We start from the raw sequence: 24,815 nt of genomic DNA on the forward strand, positions 1-24,815 counted from the left end.
CCTCTCACTCCTCAGAGGATCAAAATGAGGGGCTGAACAGCCTCACTTTGTTTAGTGAAGAACATGATTTGTAACTGCATTTTCCCAAAGGCAGAATGTGGTCCCAAATTGCCCAGGGAGTTAGACTCAGATCCCTTGGATGTTCAAATGGTACAAAGGGCAAAAATGAAAGGCTGGCTCAGATAAAACTAAGACAACAGCCTCCAGGACTTCTCTGCATGCTCTTTTTTCTTTTCTTTCTTTCTTTATTTTAATGGCACAGCTTGGGAAATTAAATCTTTCGAACAACTTAGTTACATTCTTTGCCTCTTTAAACATGAAAGGGAGGTCTCTTATGTGAAGCCAAACATTCTCTAACACTTCCCCAGAACAGGGTTTGGTCATACTATGAGAAATCAAGGACAAGGCCAGCTAACTGTTTGTAGGAAGCCAATCCTCCACTTTGAAAAAACAATTACATTAACAACCTTCATTAAAAGAACATGCAGCTCTGAAGTTCCTGCTCTGTTCCCTCTTTCAAATGAGAATTGTATACGTTACACTTTCTCTAACTCAATGTCAAATTAGCTAACTTGGGTCTCCAATTCACGTTATAACCAGAAAATAAGATTCACTCCTTCCTGGAACTATATATGACCATTAAAATCACTTTAATTCTATAATACAATTCAAATCCTGCATATAAATCTGGAATTAAGCTTGCAAAGGGACTCTAGAAGTGTCATTGTGAGACTGTATTGGCAGAACTACATAGTGGCCCTAGGAGGAAAACTAGTTGATGGGTATATTTTCATTACAGAGTATTATGGCGTTGGAGAAGACTCTTGAGAGTCCCTTGGACTGCAAGGAGATCCAACCAGTCCATTCTGAAGGAGATCAGCCCTGGGATTTCTTTGGAAGGAATGATGCTGAAGCTGAAACTCCAGTACTTTGGCCACCTCATGTGAAGAGTTGACTCATTGGAAAAGACTCTGATGCTGGGAGGGATTGGGGGCAGGAGGAGAAGGGGACGACAGAGGATGAGATGGCTGGATGGCATCGCTGACTCGATGGACGTGAGTCTGAGTGAACTCCGGGAGTTGGTGATGGACAGGGAGGCCTGGCGTGCTGCGATTCATCGCAAAGAGCTGGACACGACTGAGCTGAACTGAACTGACTGAAACTAGGAAAAGAGAAAATTTCAATCTCCTTTATAGATAGTATTTCCATCTTTACCAGTTTTTCCTCTGCTTAAGACCTAAAACAAATGTCCTAGTTATCAACTACAGTTGACAAGTCATAGACAACAATCTTTTAAATACTGTCCTCTAAATCCTCAAGTAAGAAAACAGCCAATAGAAACATGTAAAATATCATGTATGAAACGAGATGCCAGTCCAGGTTCAATGCACAATACTGGATGCTTGGGGCTAGTGCACTGGGACGACCCAGAGGGATGGTATGGGGAGGGAGGAGGGTTCAGGATGGGGAACACATGTATACCTGTGATGGATTCATTTTGATATTTAGCAAAACTAATACAATTATGTAAAGTTTAAAAATAAAATAAAATTTTAAAAAAATGCTCTAACAACAACAACAAAAAAAACAGCCAATAATAATGGCTAATGTTTATTGACCAATTACAACATAACAGACCTGTTCTAAGGGAGATATACATGATCTCAAATTAAGGAACATGCTCAATTAATACTATGACTAAATAGGCAAAAATGAAAACCGAATCCAAGCCTCCACTTTCCAAGTATATGCCCTACACACTGCATTATTCAGCCTCAGACACCACCCACCTCTCAAATAGCCACCTTCATCCTCTACAAGAAAGGATGGAACAGGTTATCCTTAATGCTGAGTTATTCAAGTTATTCGAAAGTCTTAAAGCAATCATGAAAGCAATAATGCAGACACAAAGCAAACATAAGGGTAGAAAAGAGGAAAGAAATAGACAAATTAAGACATTCATTTTCAAAAAGCTTTCATAGGAATAAACTCAGCAAATCCAATATCTCCGTTTAATGTACTGTTTCAAATCCAACAGCAGGTAACTCATCTGTAATTCAGCACAGAGCCAAGCACAGCGCATCACAGATTCACTGTGGTTCTCTAGGACGATGCTATGCTGCTCTGGGGAATTCTCTGGATGCTTATACCCCTCCCATTTTACAATGGAAGAAATTCAAGGACTGAGACATTAAAAGCAAAAATAAAAGATTATGAGAAGAAAAAAGTAGTAAGAAAAATTAGAACATGTATTTTCTGACTCTAACTTGCATGCACAGAATTTGTAACTACTGGTCCCTTTAAGAGGAGTACAAGGACACATGAAGTTCAGCACTTCTTCCCAGTTTGACCAGCTACTCAGAACCCAGGCAAGAGAAGCTGAGGCCATGAGCGTGCAGAGGAACGCTCAGGAATGGTGGAGAAAGAGACAGAAATGAACTGGGGGAGAAGAGTGTATGCAACGCATACAAACATTTAGAGGGCGTGCGGAAAAAGAAATACTGACCAAGACGCTAGAGAAGAGTAGCCAGCATTGAGGGGAATAGAGGAGGGGCGGAGAGGCAGCTGTGTGTCATCACTTAGGGAGTGTGGCTTCCCAAGGCAACACACTCAATTTTGATTCAAGAGATGCTGCCTGCCTTTTAGGTGTCACACACAACAGCACGTCTGAAATGGCATTTGTGTAGGGCTCCTCAGATCACAACAGAATTGGTGAACAGCAGGGGAGAAGGCTGGAGCAGGCAGAAGAGGCTGGCCATGAGAGCTTCATACATTTAATTGTCAAATCTGGTCAAAGGGAAAGAAAAACAAATCAGGTGCTACAGTGAAATTCAGCAGAAATGGAAAACTCCTCTTGACTGAAAGAGTAATTGACTCATGTCAATTTTTCACCACCTTCATCTCATCACATGATATTCCAAGTGGTAATTTATTCAAAGGCCATAAAGCATTGTGAATGTGATGCCCAGCTTATTATATATCATTATTATTGCATTTGTACCCTAAAATAAGATACCAACTTCAACAAACTCATCATGTTACATTAGCTCTCCCCACTGAATCAATTGTCACAGGCAGCTGCCACCAGCAAATTACCCATTCACCATCTTTAAAGCACTCACTTTAGCAAAAGTATTATTCTATAGAGGAACATTCACATCTACGATTCAAAAGAGCACTGCCAAGCAGAATTAAAAGGTGAGCCACAAATAGAACTGAATTCACCAGTATCCACATCAAAAAGTAAAAAGGAAGTGAAGTCAATTTTAATAACAACATTTTAGATATGTTGGTTTAAGGAAGACGTATTATTTAAACATGTAACCAATATAAAAACTATTAATGATACAATATGAAAAAGAATGCAAACTTTGTTTTCAAATCCTGAGTATATTTTATACTTAGAACATATTCCAACCCAGATGCTAAATTTTCATCAGATATACTTATGTTTAAATGTCACAAAAGATCCAGTTGAAATAGGGCAGCTTTACATACTCAAGTTGGTTCAAACATAGTTTATCTGTTTCAAAATTTAATTAAAAGTGAAATGAAATGAAAATGCTGCTCTTTAGTTAAACCAGCCACATTTCGATGCTCCATAGCTATGTGAGGCTGGTGGTTCCTGAACCGGATAGCATTGTTCTAGAACCAAACAAATCCTCTCTTGAGGAAACTAGGCAGGAATATATCAGGGAAAGTTTACTTGTTAATGTAAGGTGTCAAGGGAAGTAATGAAATCACAATTCTGCACACTCTCTCAAATAAAGACATCACTGTTAAATCAAAGCCATGACTCTTCTATGGCTCCTCAGTCAGAGGCTAAATCAATCCTTGCATGATCACTTGGGTTAGCAATTTAAGAGCAGCAGTGTAGATCTGGGAGCAGGGGTTCTGGAGACTAGCCGTCTGGGTTTAGAATCCAGATCACCAGACATGGCACCTTGGGCGTGCAGCTCAACCTCTCTGTGCTTTGAGTTCCTTACTGGGAAAATGGGATGATGGTGATGAAAGTACCCATGAAATAAGGTGATTTTGAGGATTAAATGAGCTAAAACACATAGCTGAGCACAGTGCCAGGCACACATTGAGAGCCCAATAAAAGCATGCCACTGGCCTGCACCACCTTTCACCAAGAAGTAAAATGCTGCATGGCAAAAACCCACTGTGTGCACAAGCACACACTGGAAAAAGACCGCAGCTCTCTAAGAAATTCCAACCAGAATAGACCCTACACTGTTAACAACTTTGGCAAACAAAATAACGTCTGCATAGACAGTTCTTTAAAGAGCGTATACAATCAGAACAGGGTGCCCAGGATCAAAAAAGATGCAGCCTAACTACACAGGATGAATCATGGGAGAAGCTCTGTCAGTCTCCATGTGCAGAAAAGGAGGCAGGGAAGGGCCAGAGAGTGGGAGAAGTACCGCTTACCAAACAGAACAAACTCAATCCCAAGTGTGAGCACATGTGGTCTTTATTAAGTCTGAGGAGTCTGGTTACATCTATTTTGAGACTTTTGTGTTTTTATAATTTCAGTTTGCCAAAAGGAACGACAATCCATCAAGAATTACTGATGAGCAGGTTCAGCACAGAGAGAAATGTTTTGGCACTTCCAGGAAAAAAAGAGCAGGATGGTGGGGTGGATGGGCAAAGTCCATGATCCCAGCTCTGCTTAGGGGAAAAAAAAAAAAAGAGCCAAGTTACCAGGAAAAAACGAGAAGTGAGATTTTTGCCCAGACACCAGGCTTCCTCGGGGGTTAAGCTAAGGTGATATCAGTCTGGGGAAGAAGTAAACACAGGGAGAGGCTAAGCATAAGAACACTATGACTTCTCTCATGGCAGAAGCAGCCCCCACTGGCTCTATGTGAGGCTTCCCAGGCTGGAGGCAGCTGGACAAAGGAAAAAGCAATGATCTTCAGCAGCACCAGAAACTTCAGACACAAAATCCGAGCAGCCTGATGATACTCAAAAAGAGAAGCCACAGAATCACCAGCACCAACCCAACTCTACAAAAAGATGTGACCAGTCCTCCTGGCCTCTGGCTTTACAGCACCTGGAGTGAACAGCAGATGTTGCTATGCTTCTTTGGGTCAAGCTGAGAACAGAAGATCTCTTCGGTCAAATACAAAGAAGGAACTCTAAGAATTTATCATGCTTAGAGTTCCAGAATACCACAGTCATTGGGCTGTCTACATCACCATCTTCTTTCCCAACTGCCCCTCAACGCTCAGGAAAACTTGAGACGTCTTAGGAGGGAGAAGGCGAAAGGGGGCCAAGTGTTATCAGTATGGCCTGATGCCATTTTCATTTCATCAGGTGACTTGAGGTCCACACTTCAAATCCAGACTCCCGGCTTGATGACTCAATCCAAAGTGGTCCAAGACTGTATCTAGCATTACTTAAGAGCTGAAGTGGTAACTGGCAACAGAGAGGCTATAAAGGGTTAAGGTAGAAAAGAGAATTCCAAACTCTTCTTGTAAATTATCTCCATCTCCCTTGCGGCTCAGCTGGTAAAGAATCCACCTGCTATGTGGGAGACCTGGGTTCAATCTCTGGGTTGGGAAGATCCCCTGGAGAAGGGAAAGGCTACCCATTCCAGCATTCTGGCCTAGAGAATTCCATGGACTGTATAGTCCATGGGGTCACAAAGTGTCAGAAACAAATGAGCGACTCACTTCAAGAAAATCCTTAAGAGAAAATAAACTAAAGAAATGAAGTTTTGCTGATAGTGAAATGTTTTCTCTAAAGGTGGTTTGCAGAATGACAGGGAGTCCCCTCGGGCTGGCCCAGCCCTGGCCCACTGAGAAGTACAGCCCCTCCCTCATCACCGGGCGGAGGATGTAAAGGGCAGCCAGATGGAGGTGCTAAATGACAGGAGGCAGTCAGGGCTCATGGACTGTCAAGTACTGTGTCATTTTTCAGCCTTCCAGAATCTTTTCAGTTCTTCCAACTCCATTTTCCTCATTTGTCTACTAGAAAATTCGTCGTCATTGTGCCTTCTTAGTCGTGTCTGACCTTTTGTGACCCCATGGACTATAGCCTGCCAGACTCCTCTGTCCAGGGGATTTTTCAGGCAAGAATACTGGAATGGCTTGCCATTTCCTACTCCAGGGGATCTTTCCAACCCAGGGATCAAACCTGGGTCTTCTGCACTGGCAGGCGGATTCTTTATCACTAAGCCAACAGGGAAGCCCACTAGGAAATTAAGGTTCAGAAAGACCCAGGTCATGGGACTAGATAGAATAAAATGAGGATTAAATCCCAAGGTTTCCAATCCTTGTCCAGTGCTTTTTTCTACAACATCAAGCTGCTTCTTGAAACAACAAACCATAATACTCTATCTAGCAACTTTCCCAGTAATCATTTGGTCCCTGTCGCAAACCCTCATCTCCATCATTCACTGATGCTTTCATGAAGGACAGTCTTCTAATCATATCTCCATGTTCCCAGAATGGAAAGGAAATTCCAGGGAACCCCTTACTTTTGCTGTGGATATAAGGCCACCAGTGTCCTGGTGCCTGTACATTAAGACAAGTGTGTTGACATTGTTCTTCCATGGAGGAATTATGACCTTTCTTAAGAGAAGCAAGTACTTCCAGCTGACAATGCTGAGCCTCCTATTCGCTATGCAAACTGTTTAATTTGGGCAAGGGGAGAACAGATCCATTGTCACAATCTGGCATAATTACTGGGGTTAAAGTAAAATATGTCCTCAAAGAGGAGCAAAAACAATCAAAACATAGCACCATTTGTTGTTCAGTCACTCAGTCATGTCCAACTCTTTGCAACCCCATGGGCTGCAGCATGCCAGGCTTCTCTCTCTCCTTCACTGTCTCCCAGAGTTTGCTCAAACTCATGTCCATTCAATCAGTGGTGCCATCCAACCATCTCATTTTCTGTCGCCCCCTTCTCATAACACCATATTTGGGCTCATATCTGAAAGTCTCATTCAGGATACTAAAAGGGTCACATGTCTCCCCTCACCCCCCTGGATTCCTTCCTATATTATGCCTTTATCCAACTTGAACCACTTAGTCCTTGTAGCCTGCTGACCTGGAACATCCCAGCTGTGTACTGCCAAACCTAGCTAGTTCTGCTTTGGAGTCCTCCGTACTGCCCAGCAGATACAGAGTAATACTTACAGTTTTCCCTTCTCCTGCAGTCCGTTCTCCAACACATCAGACTGTCTCATACCTCAGTGCCTTTGCACATGGTACTCATCTCCCCAAAACGCCCTGTCCCACAAGTCTGCCCAGCTCCTCCATTGTGATGTCTCCCCAACTTCCTCGATGGCTGATCTCTGGCTCTGTGCTATGAGCCCTTGCTGGTTCTTGTTCACACTTCTATGGTTGTACTCATCACACTGTGACACAAGTCATGGAGGACTTCTCTACTAAGCTGCTTACTCAAAGAGGGTAGCGCTTGTGGTTCTTTTTAAATCTCTGTACATCTTGTGCCTAGCAGTGAGGAGGTAGGTGAGTGTCTAGAAAATAAAGTCATTTTCCTAATTCTATAAGCTTCCTAAGGCCAGAGATAAGGGTACTTTTTTTTTTTTGCACTCCCCCCCACAAAACAGCACAAATGTCAAGGGCATAAACAGCAACTGCATGCACACAGTAGCTTATTTCTCTATGAAATAGGACAGGCAATACTCAGAGCAGCTCTTAGGGAAATGCTCTCAACCTCACTGAACTAGAGGACTTAGCATCTGAACCTCCTCCTTGTGGACCGATCTGTTTCCACTTCATTTGTGCTAACTCATTTTACACTCAATCAAGTGTGCGCTAAGATCCAGGGTTATCCTCTAGGGACAGGACAGTGACATGGAAATACTAAAAGCTCATCAACAGGCAAATGCCAGGAGAAACCTTCCAGAAGGTTTTCCCTTTTCCCCCAAACAATTTCACTGAAGTGGACAAAGTTCAGTTCATAAAGATGCATTCCCAAGGAGTGACAGAAACCTTGAAAATGATAATACTCAGCAAATGGGAGCCAAATAAGAAATGTTTGCCTCAAGTTTTTAGAAAAATTATAAGGCTAAAAGAAGAACATGTTTAAAGCTAGCCAAAGAAGAAGATAACAAAAGGACTCAGCAATCAGTAAAAAAAAAAAAAAAAAAAAATTTCAAATAAATCTGCTTAACGCAAGAGAGGGGAAAGAAAATACATATTTGAACTTTAACCATCATAGAAATCAAATACCTCATTTTAGATTTAAAATACTCTTCTTCAAGGAAGAAGGAGCCAGAGAGAATGGAAAATAATATTCAATTATTTGTTAACTAATTCAACTCAAACTAAACTCTGGATGAATGGTACTGGTATCTCCCTAATAGAAGAAGACAGTCTCAAAGCTGCCTTTGCACAGCAAGCTCACTGCTCTTCAAGTGAGAGACACATGAACAGCAATATTTTCCAAAGCCGTTTTTACTCACAGTTTACTTGAGACTGAGGAAACAGTCACTGTCTCTTTCAAGCCTAAGCAAAATAACTTCAAAGTCACTAATGAATCTTGCCACCTCTTGGTACCACTGATACAGAACACAGGAGGCAAACGGCACTCAGGCCACAAGGATATGACTTTGGAGCAGATGTTACTGCAAACTTTGGAGCAAGAGCCCATTGGTTCAGATCCCAGCTCTGCCTCTCCTAAAATGCGTGACCATGGGCAAGTCACTGAACATCAATTTATTCAATAGTAAGATGGGGTAATAAGTGCTGTTCCCAAGGTGGTGTGAGGGTTAATTCCCATCTGCCCTATGAAAAATGCTCTTAGTTATTGTAAAAGAGTCAAGGAAAAAATATCTTACTCTCATAAGTATTTCAAGTATAATTTCCAGAAGTATAGTCTTTTATTCAGGGCGATGACTTTTTTCACTACAATTCTACAAGATATAAAACAGGCAGGTTTGATCATTCCTGTTCTGGCAACTAGAAATCAGATGCACCAACTAACTAGCTGGTTGGCTCAAGGTCACCAAGCTCATATGTTGTAACAGGAAAAGAGCAGAGATCTCCCAACACCCAGCACAGTGCTCTTTAGAGGATCATGAATCTGTAGGGACTACAAACATCCAATTGTTAATGAGATTTTTTTTCCTGAATATCAAAAGAAACATTCTTTATAAATCCAAGCACAAGGGCTCTATTATGAAGAGAGAGAAAACAAGCCACAAACTGGAGGAAGCTGGATACTCTATATTGCTCTGCTTATGTGGTGGCAGAAACACGAGATCCAGGTTGAAGCCACGACATTCGGCCCCCCAGCTGTGTGGCTCTCAGCAAGTGAGCTGACCTTTGAGTCTCTTCTTATTAGCCAAATGGGAATCACTTCTCTTCTGTCTAATGCCCAGGGTTCTGTATGATCCAAAAGGAGCAGGTATTCAGTAGTCTTAAGAACCTAGAAAACAGCAGGTACTGATTTGGTTTTTTTCTTTATTTGTGCTTGTGTCTAACAAATTTCTGTACTATATGAAGAGAAAACAAATTTACAAAAAGCAAGCACAGATCTGCTCCTGAGGAGCTTTGGAAAATTCTAATAACTAGGTCACCTACACCAATTAAATGAGCATGTCTGGATGTGGTAGCTGAATATATGCTCAGTTGTGTCCGACTCTTTGCAACCCCATAGGCTGTAGCCCGCCAGGCTCTTCAGTCCATGGAATAGCTCTCCAAGCAAGAATACTGGAGTGAGTTGCCACTTCCTACTCCAGGGGATCTTTCTGACCCAGGGATCAAACCTGTGTCTCTTGCACTTCTTACATTGGCAGGTGGATTCTTTATCATTGTCACATGGGAAGCCTGAATATAGGTGGTTTGTTTTTTCCAAGATCCTCCTATAATTGCAATGTGCACTCATGTCTGAGAAGCACTGGTCTATGCTAGTCCCCACTCAGTAATGTCTTGTTCTTTTCTCACTGTCTCTGTTAATACATGCTCCTTTATGAAACTTCCTGCAGTGCTAGCCAATATGGCAGCCACCAGCTCCATCTATGTGGCTATCTAGTTTCGAACTAATTAAAACGAAAATATAGTTGCACTGCCACATTTCAACTGTTCGAAAGCTGCACAGGGCTAATGGCTCGCTTACCGAGCTGTGCCAATATAGAGCATTTTCATCATGGAAAGCTCTATTGGACAAGCACTGCTCTAGCCCGCACTTCTCTTAATTGTCCATTACAAATACACAGGCATTCATTTTTATAATTACTGGGCTTCCCTAGTGGCTCAGACAGTAAAGAATCTGCCTGCAATGTAGGAGACCCAGGTTCGATCCCCAGATCGGGAGGATCCCCTGGAGAAGGGAATGGCTACCCATTCCAGTATCCTTACCTAGAGAATTCCAACATACCATCTTCAATTTTTTAAATACTGAAGGTGCATAAAGTCTTGTCTCAACATCTAAATCTGCGCTGTTCAATACAGTAGCCACTAGTCACATGGGGCTACTGGCGCTTGAAATGTGGTTAGAGGGACTGGTGAACTGAATTTTTAATGTTACTTTTTAATTCAAATTTAAAACAGACGTTCACTTCAGTTACTGGGCAACTTTAGTATGTGACTACTTTTCCAACTCTGCATTTTCTAGTCTAAAGATCCAGTGTTTTCAGTGAAAATTTAACATCCAAATTGAAATGTGCTTTAAGAGTAAATCAAACAACAGATTTTGAAAAGTTAGTACTTTTTTTTAATGTAAAACTTCATTTGTAATTTGTATACTGAGCACATGTTGAAATAATATTTTTATATTGGCATTATTTATATTAATAAACAATTAAAAGAACAAAAATCTGGACTTTTAACATCATTTAAAATTAATTTCAACTGTCTTTTATCCTTTATAGTAGCTACTGAGAAATTTAAAGTTATGTGATTCACACAGTATTACTATATATGGCTCTCCTCTAAATTATCAAGATACTACATAAATACTGACTCTATTTCAATACATAGCCAAAATACCTTGATCATTCCTAGGTTTGCTTACACAGGAGTGAATTTTAACTGCGAGCTGTGTGTTAAAAATGCAGATTTCCATCCAGAAAAAATAATGTATGCACGAACAATATAGTAGTAACTTCCTTCATTCTTTCATTTTATTTCACCTGGAAGGACACTGCACACATAATTGCGACTTTAAAAAAAAAAGCATTTGAAAGCAAATAATTACATTAATTATCCATATTCTAATTTAGCTCTGGATGCACAGCACATGCGCTACTCCTCACCCCCGTTGGTCCCACACGGTTATCAGCGCTATCAGAATCAGAAATCACCATCACAGAACCAACTGAAGAGAACATGGTCATCACATATGCAAATAAGCCCACTGGAAAAAGAAGGAATTCTCACGCCTCAATTTATGGAATATTTTTAAAATTTAGATAGCACATACAAAACTGGCTTAAATTGAATCAAAGATGGTTATTAAAGTGCCTAACACAATTCATCTTATACTAAAGCTCTTCTTCTTCAAATCTTCAAATGAAAGCTAGTAATATAATGCGTCTGTTTTGTTTGGTGACCAGCGAAGCAGAAGGAAATTTTGGTAATTTCCAATTCAAGTGTATCGCTGCTGTGGCAGCTTAGAGCTCACAGAAACATCTGTTATTTTTAATACTGTCTCCTCTGGTCCAGATTAAATTCATTTAATTATTTATAATAGGAAGACTCCTATTATAAGAGGAACTCTAAATTAACTAGCTATTTAAAGCTCTACTCTCAATAAAAATTGATGTCTTCCTTTTTAGCCACAAAGTTGATAGAAAATTAATGAAAAGTAGAACACTAAAATAAACAAAAAAATATTTCTGCTTCATAAGCTTATTAATAGTTTCAGTTCCTGCTATAAGATCCCCCAAAATGGGAAAAGGCAAAAATCAATCTCATAAAATAAATCCACTCCCTCAGACTTAAACTCTCCAGGAGGTCTAGGAAATAATGTAAAACAACAAAGACTCTATTTCAATCTTAACAAAAGCAGAAATTAAAATCATGGCATATTCATGAAGGGCCTCATTCCAAAAATGCTTGGTTCAGTGGGAATTCAGATTTGGGGGTATTCTTTGCATTCCAGTCATCTAGAAGAACTAGTGATGGAAAAGGGCACTAAAAGCACAGAGTTCCCTCTGCAAGTTCCCAAGAATTAGCCATCTTCCATTTTTCAAATCTTTTCCACAACAGAATTTCTGCTTTTGATACGTCACTTTAGGTCCCTGAAACACAGAAAAGTTAAATATAGTAAATCTAGAGGCTTGGCCACTTTGCCATCTTCACAGGTTATTTCCAAATCACTGTTGATCTTACCCACTTCCACCAGAGTGCACAGACTGGCTCTGTCCCTCACTGAACTTTCAAAAATGATGGTGCACCGTTTGGTGCCTTGAACTCTATTATACACTTCCCATAAGATCCTCTTTCTCTTTAGGTTCAAACTGTCCTGCAAAAAAACAGGATTCATTCCCCCCCCCCCCCAAAAAATATCATGATCTCCTCTACAAGAACAACATGATGTTCATCACTACAGGATGGTCATTCACCTCTGCTCTCAACGAGTTCCCAGCACAAGTTGTGTGTGGGCTGCCTCTATCAGCATCACCCACAGGGTCTTTAAAAGCCAAACTCCTGGGCTGCATCCCAGGCCATTCAGTCAGTCTCTCTGAGGGTGAGTCCCAGGACACTGCCTTTCTAACAAGCACCCTAGTCTAGATGAGAAGCACCCTAGTGTAGATGGGAAGATAAACACACTCACACAAAAGTTAAATAATAGGGCTTCTCTGGTGGCTGAGCAGAAAAGAATCTGCCTGCCAATGTAGAAGATGAAGGTTCAATCCCTGGGTTGGGAAGGTCCCCTGGAGAAGTATCCTTGCCTGGAAAATCCCATGGACAGAGGAGCCTGGCGGACTACAGTCCATTGGGTTGAAAGAGTCAGACATGACTTAGTGACTAAATAACAATATCTAGAGCCGGGGAGCCCTGTGCCACAACTACTGGAGCCTGCACTCCACAAGAGAAGCCACCACAATGAGAAGCCTGTACCCGCCAGTTATAGAGTGGCCTCCACTTGCTGCAACTAGAGAAAAGCTTGTGCAGCAACGAAGACCCAGCACAGTCAAAATAAATTTTAAAATTAAGAAATAAATTTTAAAAACATTAAATAATAGTAATTATGAAGATGACCAATGTTGCAGGATTTTATAAGGATGGACAAAAATAAAAGAGGATGTCTTGGTCTGGCAGGGACAATGCAGGCAAAGGAATACGCAGAAAGAACAGGGGACAGAGGCCATGGTAGAGGAACACATCCAACCAGAACACAGAGTTCTCGATCAAGACCAGGATGGGAAAGGGTGATGAAGGACCTCCTGTGCAGTGACCCGAGTGCCTGGCCAAGCAGTATTGTGAGCCAAGAAATGACCTGTCAAAGACAACGGTTGAGCAATGATGGCAGTGATACAAAAACTTGAAGGAAAATTAATCTGGAGGCCCATTCACCCAGGTTAAGAACCATAAGCCCAGGAGAAGGAACCCAGGCCTCCTTTTCTGATAGACAAAGATGTCTACATTCTAATCCCCATGAACCTGTGACTATGTTACCTTACATGATGAAAGGGATTTTGAAGTTACGATTACAGTTAAGGACCCTGACATGGGGAGACTATCTCAGCTTATCTGCGTGTGCCCAATCTACAACATGAGTGCCCAGAGTTAGACATCATTTCAAGACCATGGCCAGAGAAATGACAGCATGAGAAGGACTCGTCCTGACGTCACTTGCTTTGAATATGGAGAAACAAGGCCAAAAACCAAGAAATGTGGCAGCTGGAGGAGGCAAGGAAACAAGTTCTCCTCTAGAGCCTCCATAAGGAACACCAACATCTTGACTTCAGCCCAGGGACACCCATGTCCAACTTCTGACCTCCGTAAGTGTAAGATAATAAAGTTGTGTTGTTTTAAGGCAGTAAGTCTGTGGCAATTTGTTATAGCAGCAATAGAAAACTAGAGCATCTTTCGACCGTTTTTTTCTTACCAAGACCTTTACTATATACTATCCTCTCAGACCTATATCCACCCACCACAAAGAGCTGTGGAGAGATCTCTTGAGTTGAATACAAACTCCCAACTGTGTGTAACTGTCACTACTTTCAGAGACTTAAAGTCACAGGTGTGAGTAAGGGGGAGTTAGGAACCGCTCTAGGTAGTGTACCTATCACTAACATCAACATTAAGACTTCTTCCTTGTATCACTTCTCCCGAAAACAGTGGGGAATCTTGGAGCAATCTACACCACTACAATCATGGTAATGTTTAAAAGTATCTGTGTTAAATGGATAAAGAGGAAATGTACCATATACACAGTGGAATGGTACTCTGTCGTAAAAAAGAATGAAATAATGCCATCTGTAGCAATATGGATGGACCCAGAAATTATCTTACTAAGTCAAGTCTGAGAAAGACAAATATCACATATATCATTTACATGTGGCATTTTTAGTTTAAAAAAATGACACAAATGACTTTATTTACAAAACAGACTCAAGGACACAGAAGACAAACTAATGATTACCAGAGGGGAAAGCAGCAGGAAGGGATGAATTACACCTTTGGCATTAAGAGATATACAATGCTATATAAAAAAAAGATAAGCAATACAAAGGAACTGTATTCAGTATCTTGTAATAATGTAATGAAAAAGTATATAGTTGAATCACTCAGCTGTATACCTTAAACATATTATAAATCAACTATCCTTCAATTTAAAGGTAAATAAGCAAGCATCTGTTCATGTTTGTCACCCCATTTTATCATGAGCTCCACGAAGAACTGTGCTGTATTTACCTTTATTTTTTTAGATCCTAGCACAGTACCTAGCCTATAGTGTTTGCTTAATTAGTGAAGAGACAAGTCCCAAGTTCTCAAAGTTACCTCCTACCCTGTCCAACTCTGACAGCATCTTCGTTTCTTGCCCACAACTCTTCTAATTTATTTCAGACATTGACCAGACTCTGCTTAATAACTAATTCCACTTTTTAGGCACTAAAAAATTATCCATAATCAAAACCAAAATATGGTAGTAAGTAAACAGTGTTACTCAAAAATATTTTAATGAAACCTCCATCAAAATGGCATTCCCTACTGGCTAGTGCTTTGAAAATCACCACTTCTCTCTGAATTCTTTGTAAGCAAGGGAAGGCTGAAGGGTATACTAGGTACAAAGAGGTATTGACTCAAACAGCACATTCTCTAGAATCTAGTTTTCAGACAACGTATTAAATACAATATTCTGAGATTCTTACTTCTGACTAACTGAAGGGTAAATTAAAGATGGAGACACTCATTTATTAGACTTCTTTAAACCTCATTTACCAAATCCATGATTCTAAGAAATGAAGCTAATGAAATCTTCCTCTTTCCATTCATAGGATAGTTGGAAAGAAAATTTAACATAGGAATTTACCAAAGCAACAGATCTACAGGGAGCTTAGAACAAAGCTCCTAGCTTGACACGTTCATCTCAAAACATTCCTGCATGTTTCTGATGTTCTGCCTTTGCATTCAAATGCATCAATCAATACCTATGATGCACCAAAATGCTTTGAACTCACTGGACATTATCCAATGAGGAAACTATGACATGAAATACACTGGTGGTCCCCATTGCAATGATGTCCCAACCCTCCAAGGTTCAATCTTTTAGAGCACCAGCCTCAATGTGTGAACATAAACTTCCCCTGTGCCCTACACCAGCTGAAACTCTCCTCTGACACTTTCATCAGTGTGCCTGTCCTCATTTTCTGTCTATAGATTTGTTAACACCATCCTTTCTTTTAAAGGACTTCATCTGATTTGATTCCATTTCCTTATTTGTTTTCTCTCCCTAAGGCCTTGCTCCTCTTGCCTTTAAAAGGGAGCAAATCCCCACGCCCACCCATTTTAAGTGCACTTTCCTATCTGCTTGTTCTTTCCTTTTCTGTTCACCTTCTGGCAGTGTCATCCTGTGCCCTTCCTCCCAGGCCTCCCTTCTGGCTGGTCATATAAAAGGAGGGTTACCTCCCCACTCCAGGGGTCCCCTCCAAGGGATCTGATCAGAAGAGAAAACCCTTGAGGTGGGCTTTGAATAATACCAGGCCTTCTGTACGCAAAACCTTCTACTCCCATATCTAGGTGGTGGTGTTTAGTCACTAAGTCGTGTCCGACTCTTTTGCGACCCTGTGGACTGTAGCCCTCCAGACTCTGTCTATGACATTCTCCAGCCAAAAATACTGCAGTGGGTTGCCATTTCTTTCCCCAGGGGATCTTCCAGACCCAGGGATCGGGCCCATGTTTCTTGTACTGCAGGTGTATTCTTCACTGCTGAGCCACCAGGGGAGCCCCAAGTATCTAGGGGCTCTAGATATCTAGTATCCCCACAAAAGCTTGGAGACCCTTCATCATCTCTCTGCTTCAAAGGGAGAAACCGGGATAGGGTTTCCTGGCCCTGCAGCAGCATGGGGCTCCTCCAGGCACACTGCTTTTTACATCCAAGTACAAACAGCTACAGGTGGGGAGTGCTTCCCCCAGGGTCAGTCCTTTCTCTGGTTAATTCAATGGCATTAATGGCATTAACAGCCACCTTAGGCCCCTTCCATGGGCTCGCTGATTAAACTTCCAATCATGCAGTGGCCCTTGAAGACAGGGAGCCTGAGCTTAATGAAAAGCTACTGGGATCTCCTTAATGCCCACATTCTTTTCACAGCACGCCAGCAGTGAGCAAATCGGGGCGGATGGCAGCAGAAGTAAGACAAAGCTGGTCATCTGACAAGATTCAGAAAGCATCCACAGTCAAAAGGGAGCTTTTTCTGTGCCTTTTGCACTCTATCTGTTAACTGCATCCTGCGGGATTTTAACAGTTCTTTTTCAAGTGAAACATGACACCCACACAGAGAGAGATTTTCCACTTGATGTGTGAGGATTTTCACCTAGGTGCCTCCAAGTACTGGTGATAAGTCTACAGTCTTAAATTTAATACAAGGCCAAAAAAGATTAAGAAAATCCTGAAAGCAAGCCCTCATTATCAGTTGACTGCACATCCTCTCCCCAACTACAAAGAAAGAAAAAAAAAAAAAAAGACTAATATTATTAAGTTGTTCATTTCCTGCTGTATAATATCTGAGCCATTTAAACAAATCTTATATTTTCCATCGCATTGTCCTATTATTCAAGTTTTTGAAAATATTTTCTTGGCCACAGGAGAACCCGTTTTGAACATGCATATTGTTTAATTAGGCTCTAAAGCCTTGTCTTTTTGTTACAAAGAATCTCCCTTTCGCTTTCTGTTCCTAAAGGTTCTACCCGCAAAGAGCGAGCAGGCGAGGGACAGAAGAGAGACCAGTCTAAAGTCATCAATACTGTATATTCTACTTGTATGTGTATTCACATGATATTCTAATATACATTGCATTAAAAATGAAAAGGTGGCTCTGGATGAGCCCATTTGTTACATATTTGTTCCTAAATTTTTAAAGGCTTTTTGTAGTTAAAGCAGGTTAGTTTAACTTAATTACCCAGTTCTTTACACTTCATAGATCATGATGAAAGTGCATTTGAGGCCAATAGTGGTAGATGTTACAGACCTTTTATCCCTTAAACATAAGCTTTGACAATGATAACTACATATTTCAAATGCTATTACATGAATATCAAAATGTGACATGTCAGAAATAAAGGGATAATTTAAAGGTGGATATTTGACATTTCTTTAGTCTTAGTATATATATATATATATGTTGAATAGTATACTCTAAAAATAAGTGTGCAATTTGCTAGTACTGCAATACAGTGGTTAGCATTAGGTATGTCTCCTCTTTATACCTGGCTATGTCCCATTTAATTATAAGTGCAATCCTTTCAAGTTCACTTGCTCTTTTACCTTGACCTACTCTAATTTCATATAGAAGGCTTGTCTAGAAAGAGTAGTGTGTATTTTTACTTTTGCAGAATGAATTGCATGTGCAAATCGTAACCACAGCTATTGTTTTTATGTTGACATAACTAAATGTTCTCTCATATATCAGCTCTAATCCTTTAAGTAAATGTAATAAATTCTTACTCAAAAAAAAAATAAATAAAGTCATCAATAACCCAAAAGGATCATACAGATCTTCACCTTCTACCCTCCTGACCCACCCAGCTAACCTTCAACGCAAGCTGCTAAACCAGAAGGGAAACCAGAAGCTGAATTTTAACTCCTTTTGTTTGTTTCCTCCTCTAACAAAGAGGCTAATAAGCAGTAAAACGCCAGAAGGCTGGGCCACAGGGGAGGCAGAGAACAAAACAGGCCTCCTGCAATCCCCAAACTGAACTGTCCACTCCTCTCTGGGACCAAGGGCTGATGATTGTAGACACCTGCCCCTTCACACCAAGTGTTAACGTCCAGAAATTCACCTTTCAAGCCAGATGCAGAAAGCTCTTTTTTAAATATATACATAAGGGGTATTTCTTAGCAGACCGCTCCTAATTAAGGAGTCTGTTCATAAACACACAGCGTCAGCCCCGCCCCGGAATCCAATCCTGACCTTTCATACCTCCGTGTTTTCTTTCTAATCCTGGCCCACAGTGAGGTTAAACTCCAAGGTTTACCCTTGGACTGAGCAGCTGAGAACCCAGCCCTGTGGCTTCCACACCCACCCCCTCCATCGCCTAATTCAACCACTAATTGCAGCTCACCTGGCACAACACCCCTCCCATCTGGTCCCGACAAAAGCGCAAAGGCAGCCCTGGGCCAGAGGCAGGCCCTCCTCTGCAGTTAGGACAGTTGCTCAGTTACTTCCCCTACATCCTCAAACAGGTCCCTCACCTGAGAGAGAGTGAGAGAGTGTGTGTGTGAGAGAGAGAGAGAGACAGAGAGGGGAGAGAGAAAAGATATTCTAAAGTGCCCATGTGGGAATGATCTGAGCAGTCACATCTGTCCCATTACAAAAGTGCTTTTTAAAAGACCTTTTTTTTTTTTTGCACAAATTCCTACCAACCCACAAGTGTCTTTGTAAAGATGTTTTTGCTCCATCAACCTACTGCGTAGTGGTTTCTGCCCACAAAAATAAAGTGGCAGCCCGGCCCCATCCTCCAATGGTGACCCCCGGAAGTAAAATGTGCATGTGAAAGGCAGACAGATAAGACTGACCATTCTGAAATGTGACCAAAGACAGGTGGGACATTAGGCACAGAGACTGCCTTCTGCAAGCATTTCTGGTGGTTCAATGAACCCCGCTCCTGAGAAACTGATTTCAAAGATCAGTGACCTTCCTTCAGCATCTACAAGCCCCTTAACCATCTCTCAAGATGTGGAGAGGAAAGAAGATCCTAACACTTGGAGTAACCAAAGCAGCAAACTTCCCCACTAAGGAGTGAATGAGTGAAGGGGACAGGGAAGCCCTACTCTGGGCCAGGTGATCATGGGCAGTATCCTGACATCGGAAATCAGTGGTCCAGAGACTTCAGATCAAGGCCAGGGAGCACACTTGGCCAGAGTTCTTCTGGGTTTGGGGACGATGGCTGGTGGCCTTGGTTTTCCCAACTTTGTGGTCCAGTCCCTCCTGCTCCAGTTCTTCTCCCTCTGCCCATGCCTGACATGCCCCATACAGGCCTGGGCTCAAGAGTAATGCAGGGACACATTAAGCCCCAAACTGAAAGTTCAGCCAGAAGTGTATACAGAAGTGTCGGATGGCTGTGCTTCTCCCCATCAAGCTCCCAAAGCCACCTCATTGTGTTAATGCACCGAGTGTTCGTGGACTCCGCAAGTCTTGGAGCTCAGGCTCCTGGCTCTACACTTACTCACTACAACACCTCGGATAGGAGAGTTCACCTGCATGCTCCAGTCTCTAATCTGTAAGATGGTGCTAACTAATAGCACAGACATCAATCAAGTACAACTCGAATAAATTAATATGCATGAAAGTGTGAATCACAATAAACACTCCATAAACATGAGCCCATGAACTGCAGAACAGCAAGCGATTGGAACATAAACATACATTCAATGTATTTTGGAACAATATAAAAGCTTATAAAACCAGAATGCCAAAAGTTCAAAGTTAGCACCTCCAGCAGAATATGAGGGAATACATAGCATTTTCATAGTTACCTGATTCCATGGCTTGCAAATTTTTTTAAGTCCTGGAACATTATGTTCAACAAAATCCTATTCCAAGTTCAAAAGACAGAACAAAAGTGGAGATACTCCAACTGAAGCTGTAAGGATGGGAGTGGGGGGAACGAAAACCTGGGGACCCAGTGGCCCAGACACATCTGAGACACACCTTTGAAAACCTTCACCGCAAGCCAATGGACACACAGAGCAGGGACTCGATCTCATGATCTCATCCCGTGCTGTGACATGACAACATTCAGTGGTTTTGAAGAGTGGAGCAAAGAGGTAAGAGGGTGAAGACAGAGGCTGGCTCTGAGATTTCTGTGAGCACTCAGGCAGGAGACAGTGAGATCAGGAAGAGGAGACTCAGGGCTGACTTATTCAGAAGTGGGGAGCTGAATATGACTGCTTTCTGGCCTAACTCTATGTATGTGTGTGTTATGGATGAGGGCTGACCAATTACTTTTTAACAGGAAAAATTTAGGGAAAAGGCTTTGTAAAAATAATCTAGCTAAAAGCATAAAAGATTTGGGGTTTTCATCCTTAAATATAACACCAACCTGTATAAAGTCTCCAGTTATTGTAATTATGATGTATGGAGAGCATATAATACTTTAAGGTTCTATCCAGTGAATTCTCACTGTAGAATACCACAGAAGTAAAAAATATAAGTTGGTCGTGTCTTCACGACCTCATGAGTTTACTCAAAGGTAATCCTGTGTTCTAAATCCTTCCTTTTATATTCTCGTATATCTTCTCTTTCCTATCAATGTAAAGCAAAAATAAATGTGATGTTAACTAGAAGTTCTGATTAATACAGGTTTTATGTATTTGGATTTGAAATGTAGATAATCATCTGCAGTATATTTGTCTAATTGTTTTGCTAAGGCAAATATTAAAATTAGTTTTTTACTCCCTGAGCATTTGGTTATCGAAAAGCCTCATGGGGAGTTTTTCAAGAAATAGATTATTTCCACATGGGTAACTGAGAAAGTGCTATAGCTACAGAGGCCTTAAAATTAGAGGAAAGCACACAGAAGTGGCTAGGGGTAGACTTAGAAGAAGGTATTACTCAGCTTTGAAATCTGTTTGAGTGAGGGAGAGTTTACATCTGGGTGGTAATAATTCTTCAGACCACTGCAGGAAATCACAGGGATTTTATGTGGTCTATCAACTACATGCTTCAGCCAAATAGATTTGACACCTTATCAGAGAAGCTTCTTCTAAGATCAAATTTCATTTTCAAAACCTTTGGACTTTTTAAATGACTGTCTCTATCCTAAAAAGCCACAACTCTTATATAAACCTATTTGCACTAGGTGACCAGGCAATGAAAACAAGACCTAAGTAGGAACACTTAATCTGCGCAACCCCAAAGTTCTGCTCAAATGGTTGAACCTCACTGGAAGGTTTTCCATCTGCTCTAAAGGCTAACAGCAGGTCATTTCAAACACCTGAAAGAGGCATTTACCATGAAAGCCTTGATTGGTTCTTCCCTACAGGGTTGGGAGCCCCAAGGTTCTGCCATAAAAGTACAGATTACTCGGAGGGGTTTGGGGCGGGGGAGGGTCAAGAAAAGAACAAAGAAATCCTACGCTTGTTAACTAATTTTGCAGAAATCTTTAAGATGGCAGGGAAATCCTGAAAAGGGATCTTATATCCCAGTGCCTATGAGTGGAGGAAAAAAAGAAGAAAGTAGGCCCAGACAGTCTGCTCCCTGCATAAGCTTAAAGCTGCATAAGCTTAAAGGTTACACATCCAAGAGGCCTCCTGCAATAAACACTTGGTCACCTGGGAAAGAGAAGCCAAAGAATCAAAGAAAAAGGGAGGGAAGAAGTGTATCCATAAAGAGATGGCATCTAGTCCTTTCTAGCAACTAAGAGGCATGATGTATTCACAACGAGGGACACATTTGACAGCCCCCCTCTGGTGCCTTCAGTGTTGAACCTGACTGAGTGACATCTGACCCAGCGACACTGAGGCTTCAAACATGCCCTGTCAGGCACAGGTCTTTCTATTTTTCTCACCAAGCCAAAGTGCAAGGCTTAAAAGCACTAAACAATTCTGTATTTTGGAGACTCTTAAAGGGACAAGTGTATGAGACAGAGAAAAAATCGAGACACACACACTGAATCAGTTATCTGGGTGCAAGTTTATATAGATCTTACCAAAGCAGCACTCCCCAAGGATCTTTTTCAATTTTTTTTTTTTTTTTTAACATAAGTGGTCACTGACCTACTTTTGGAGAAGGCAATGGCACCCCACTCCAGTACTCTTGCCTGGAGAATCCCATGGACGGAGGAGCCTGGAAGGCTGCAGTCCATGGGGTCACTGAGGGTCGGACACGACTGAGGGACTTCACTTTCACTTTTCACTTTCATGCACTGGAGAAGGAAATGGCAACCCACTCCAGTGTTCTTGCCTGGAGAATCCCAGGGACGGAGGAGCCTGGTGGGCTGCCATCTATGGGGTCGCACAGAGTCGGATACAACTGAAGTGACTTAGCAGCAGCAGACCTACTTTTAAATCCATCACTGAGAAAAGTGCAAGACTTCAAGAGAATTGCAAAGGTGTTTGACAAATGCTTTGGTGAATGCATCCAGGCTTGGAGAGCATGCTCAAGTTATAATAGGTTTCCTTTTACATTGTAAAAAACCCCAAAAGAGAAAACCCCCAAGAACTGTACCCCACGTTTCACCTGTCCTTCCAAGATTAGTCAAAAAAGGAGAGGTTCCTGAGCAAGCTTGTTGTTTTGACTGAGGGTCAGTCTAGGCTTGTCCTGACAATTCACATTCCATGTCCCTGGAGGATTCTTTTATGTTACTCTTGTTTGAACATTACTAAAACTCCACACGAGACAAAGATGCCACATCCTTTAAAACACATACACACATACCAGGCCCAAGCAGGTATAAACACTTGCTTGACTAATGCTTTGCACATGCCCTAGAAGCAGCTCCATAAAAGGATAGTACGAACCAATAACCCTCTTGTACGAGACAGCAAAAGAGACACTGATGTATAGAACAGTCTTATGGACTCTATGGGAGAGGGAGAGGGTGGGAAGATTTAGGAGAATGGCATTGAAACATGTAAAATATCATGTATGAAACGAGATGCCAATCCAGGTTCGATGCACGATACTGGATGCTTGGGGCTAGTGCACTGGGAAGACCCAGAGGGATGGTATGGGGAGGGAGAAGGGAGGAGGGTTCAGGATGGGGAACACACGTATACCTGTGGCGGATTCATTTTGATATTTGGCAAAACTAATACAATTATGTAAAGTTTAAAAATAAAATAAAATTTAAAAAAAAAAAAAAAGGATAATACAAACCAGTAGTAGTATCCAAAACCACGAAATCAAGCAATGAATACTTAAACACCAAGGATTGATTTGAAACAATCAAATACAGAACAGTCTTTTTGGTTTTTTCCCCAAGCCCCAAAAGCTCGGTGCAAAAATCTCTGCTGCAAAATATTCATTTTAAGCAACTCCCTTAAAGATGCAACCAGGTTCAACGAATTCTACAGGTGTAGGAGAAAGTCCAGAGATGCATTTGTAACCATTAGTATAACCTGCAATGTCTTATACTGACAAAGATGCCAGTGAAAAACTTTTCCTCTATAGAATTACAGATGAAAAATAAAAGCAAGTAGCGCCTGAAAGACTTGTTAGATTTCACAGACATTTTCAACGGAATGCCAGCAGTGTCAGGTACTTTAAGAGAATAACCAACTGTTAGATGCTGTTATACTATCTGCGTGATTGGCAAAAAAAGGAGGCATACATGTCATAAAAAAACGAATCCTGAGTCACGTGGCCCAAGCACAGAAGACAAAGAAGAGGGAAATCACTTGAAGGAAGGGGAGGAGAAGGTACAGGGCACTACTTACAGGCAGTAAACTAGGTAGGGGGGATTTGGATTGAACTAGCGGGTGAAGGTGATGGGGTATGGAAATGGCGTGGAAATACATTAAAGGGACGTTGCAAAAGTGGGGAACAACGGGTGACAAATGGGCTATATCAAAGGGAAAGAGCAGGACTTCCCTGGTGATCCAGTGGTTGGGATTCCATGCTGCCAATTCAGGGGGCAAGGGTTCGATCCTTGATCCGGGAACTAGGATCCCACCCATCTCGTGGTGCCACAAAAAAAAAAAAAAAAAAAAACAAATACAAAGGGAAAGAGTAGGCCTAGGTTATATACTATAAGTTGGCATGACATATGTGGCTGTTTAATAAACCACTTCTTGTAATTATCAAGAAAATTTTAAATACTCAACTCCTACTATCTAGTTAAAGAAAATCTAAAACAATTTCCTAAACCAAAAATAAGCTGAATGTATTCATACAGCCTTTTGAACATTAAGAAAAGTCTTTTTTAAAAATAAAACACTCCTCTCTCCTCCTTCAGATGAATATCATCACTCTCCTGGAAAAATGTAACCTCAAGCATCCAGGAAGGTTAAGCTGCCTACAGATGGTGGTATATGATTCCCCACCATCGCCCCTTCTCCCACACTTCTTTTTAAAACTCTTCTTTGTCCAAATTAAGGACAATTTTGACACATCAAAGTGAGCACCATTGTGCTGGGGATGTATGTTTGTACGAAGAGTTATCTGTAGCCATGTGCAGAAAAATTAGCAAGGGTATATTTCCCCCTCCTTAAATACCACACACACATAC

At 41.3% G+C, this 24,815-nt stretch overlaps 1 protein-coding gene and 1 long non-coding RNA gene across 6 annotated transcripts in view; both read right to left on the reverse strand.

Moving 5' to 3' along the window:
* Nucleotides 1-24,815, reverse strand: part of FMNL2 (formin like 2) — a 333,014-nt gene that overhangs the window by 194,816 nt on the left and 113,383 nt on the right. The gene's annotated exons all lie outside the window — the stretch shown is intronic.
* On the reverse strand, nucleotides 4,460-17,383 carry LOC133259835 (uncharacterized). Its single transcript, XR_009740530.1, has 2 exons — nucleotides 5,057-17,383; nucleotides 4,460-4,671 (listed from the first exon to the last, which is right to left on the reverse strand). It is a non-coding gene; the product is annotated as an uncharacterized LOC133259835 (long non-coding RNA).

Source organism: Bos javanicus, chromosome 2, assembly GCF_032452875.1.
Source record: "Bos javanicus breed banteng chromosome 2, ARS-OSU_banteng_1.0, whole genome shotgun sequence".
Lineage (NCBI taxonomy): Eukaryota > Metazoa > Chordata > Mammalia > Artiodactyla > Bovidae > Bos > Bos javanicus.